Source organism: Cebus imitator, unplaced genomic scaffold, assembly GCF_001604975.1.
Source record: "Cebus imitator isolate Cc_AM_T3 unplaced genomic scaffold, Cebus_imitator-1.0 Scaffold829, whole genome shotgun sequence".
In the NCBI taxonomy this organism is placed as follows: Eukaryota; Metazoa; Chordata; class Mammalia; order Primates; family Cebidae; genus Cebus; species Cebus imitator.
The window spans coordinates 134,977-138,410 of record NW_016108144.1 but is presented as its reverse complement, the minus strand read 5'-3'; positions in this window follow the sequence as shown (position 1 = coordinate 138,410).

The window sequence follows — 3,434 nt, the reverse complement described above, 5'->3', positions numbered from 1 at the left end:
AATTCTTTACCAAACTCCATGTTGAGAAAGGTATTTCCTAGGTGTTCTTGGAGAACTTTTATAGTTTGAGGCCTTCTACTGAAATCTTTCATTCACCTTGAGTTAGCTTTTGCATCTGATGAGAGGTAAGGCTCCAGTGTTATTCATCTACACGTAGCCTGCCATCTATCCCAGTGCCATTCATTGCATAGTGAGCCCTTTCTCCATCTGACCATTGGTGTTTCAAAGGTCAGATGGTTGTAGGTATGCGAGGTTACTTCTGGGATCCCTGTACTGTTTAGGTGGAGGCAGCGGGTCTGTAGCTCTTTTGTGAAATTTGAAATCAGGGAGTGTGGTCCATCTGATGTCATCTGGATCTCCCAGCATGGCTTTTGAGTTTCAGAGTGTTTTGTGGTTCCATGGGAATTTTAGCATTGTTTCTTTATGTTGCTTTCAAAAGCAAAATTGGCTCCACCATAAAGATGTACAAGTAGAGGGTAGAGTGGGACATTGGGGTCCGTACAAGCATCGCATAGTGATGAAATCAGGGGATTTAGCCTTGTTTCTTGCCTTGTAGAGTTTTCATGTCCTTGAGGTGAGGAGAGCCAGAACCCTCCCTTCTGGCTGTCTTGAAAACTATTCTCTGGTAAAATTTTCCCTAGTCACTCTACTGAGTGATGGAAGAGCAGGTTTCATTCATCTTATGGAACATGTCACTTTGTACTTGTTTCCTATCTTCACCCATGCCCAGCCTTCTACTCCAACCCTGGCAAGCACGATAGTGCTTTGTAGATCTATGTGAGATAAAGTGTCTTAGATTCCTCATCAGTGAGGTGATATGAGGTTTGCCTTTCTCTGCCTAGTGTGTTTTATTTACCACAGTGCCCTCCAGGTTCCATCGTGTTGCCACAGATGACGTGATTTCAATGTCCGTGTCTGGCTGAAGAGTATCCGGTTGTGCCTGGATACTGAGGTTTCTGGATCCCATCCTATGCGGTGGACAGGTAGGTTGATTCCTTATCTTGGCTGTTGTGACTGGTGCCACAGTCAGTGTGGGAAGGTGGGTATGCCTTCCGCGTACTGATTTCATAATGCTGCCGGTGTATACCCAGTGGTAGCACAGCTCAATGAAATGGTAGTTGTATTTTTAGTTTTCTGAAGAACCTCCAAGTAGTCTCTGTAGTGTACATACTAGTTTACCTTCTCAACAGTTGTGGATAAGAGAGCTCTTCTCTCTGGAAATTCACAGCAGCGTTTGTGGTTTCCCTTCTTTTAAGATCTGTGAAAGTCTTTGTAATTCTCAATCCACTGAGAGGGACAGGGTGTCTGAGTCTTGTTCTGCTTTTTATTTTTCCCATGATTAGTGATGTTAACCAGGTGTTAACAAGCACACTTGTTTTCAGTTTTATGTGTTCTTTGCAGAAAAGGTTATTCAGTTTCTTTTCCCAGTAGTGGTTTGGTAATTGCTTTCTCTTTTCTGGTGTTTTCTGCTAGTTAGCAGTGTTGGTTATTTACACCTTTTCCAAAAAAAATGCCTCCTCAGCTATGTTTTTCTGCAGACCTTTCTTATCATGCTTTGGATGTTTCTTTCTTGTCATTCATTGTTTTCATTCTTTCTTGCCCACAATCCATACAGTCTGTGCAGTTTAAGGTGTGTGCATTATTCTGATTTTCCATTACGTTGGTTACTGATGAAGTAAAGGAAATTCACTGGCATACCAGTTTGTTGTCAGTGAGTTTTGCTTGTCTGTTGTGTTCTTTTCTTTTCCCCATGTTTTTTTTGTTTTCCTTTTTGCAGACTATGAGCATAGATCCTGGTTGACCCAGGTATCTGCACACCATATGCATTCTTCTCAGAGAGTGATGGTTTCAAGTTTGGGGGATAGGTCTTTCATTCATGTTGAGTGGATTATTGTGAATTTCGCACAATAAGGACCCTATTTTGTTATTTTGCCTAGGGAAATCCAGTTCTCAGAAGGTATTGGACAGACTCTCTCTTCCTATGGTGACTTTTGTGGTTCTTTTTAAACATGTGCTTACTCTGTATCAATTTGAGTTTGCTTCTGGGCACCCTCATTGTGTCCATTGGCCTGTGTTTCTCTGTTAATGCCTATCACAAATGCTTTGTGTAACAAAAGCTTTGGGAAGTAATTTAAAATAATTTAAAATGGAAGAGTTTGGTGGCACCCTACCGACTTTGTGTAGAAACTGCTTTGGGAATGTGGGGCATTTCGTTGTCCCATGGGAGTTTTAGTAGTGTGTTGTGATTGTATTTCAAAACAAAGATTTCACATGGTCTATGCTTTTACCTCAAGGGTGCAAGGGACCTTTTGATAAGTGGATCGGTGCTGTTGTGATCAAATTGCAAGACCTTGCATCTCTTTCATGCTATGGTGAGTATTTCTTGGGGGAGAGACCTTTCTGAATGGTCACTTCCTGCTATGTTGAATATTATGCCATAATATTGTTAAGCCTGGTCACCCTGTTATGCTGTAGAACACCAGAATTCCCGCCGCTCATCTGAGCATCATTTTGTAGCTATTTCTAATCCTTCCCCCAGCCTCTGGTACCTACTATTGACATTGCTACTCTGAGATTCACTTTGTTAGATTCCACATGCGGGAGATCGTGCTGTGTTTGTGTTTGTCTTCCTCTGCCTGGCTCATTTCCTTCAACTTAATGCCTCCAGGTTTCTCCACTTTGCTGGAAGTGACCTGAATCCGGAAGTTTCATGACTGAAGAGTATACCATTGTGCATTTATCCTTCAGTTCCTGCATTTCTTCCTCTGTGGACGTACTAGTAGGTTGACTCCATACCCTGGTTATTGTCCAGAGTACTTCATGAAACATGGGAAGGCAGATATATCCTTAAGGTCCAGGTTTCCTCGGCTTTGCCAGTGTACCCAGTGTTAGGATAGCTAGAAAAGCTGGTAGTTGTATTGTTAATAAGTTTCTAAAACCTCCAGCTGTCTCTCCCAGGGTTATGTGAATTTGCGTTCCCACCAGTAGTGTGTAAGACGTTCTTTGTCTGCAAATCTACACTTCTCTTTTCTTCAAAAAGCTTTATTGCTGTTTCTGGTCATAGTCATTCTCTGGGGAGTTTGACAGTATCTGAGTGTGGTTGGGATTTACATTTAGGAGATGATTACTGATGTGGAGAAACTTTGTTATTACCCGTGAGTCTGTTTCAGGTCTTTTCAGAAATGTCTATGCTAGTCCTTTGGGCATTAGCATGTGTATTTTTAGCATGGTTTTTATGTTCTTGTCTACCTAGAACCATTCGTTTCATTTTAGATAGAAGCCCTCCCAGATCGACAATCTTCAATAATTTTCTCCCAGTCTGCAGGATGCCTTCTGTTTGGGTTCACTGTGAAGCTGTAACGTTGTCCTTAGTCTCACATGGTTACATTAGCTTTTCTTAGCAGTGATTTCCGTGTCCCTTTGAGAAGAAAAGC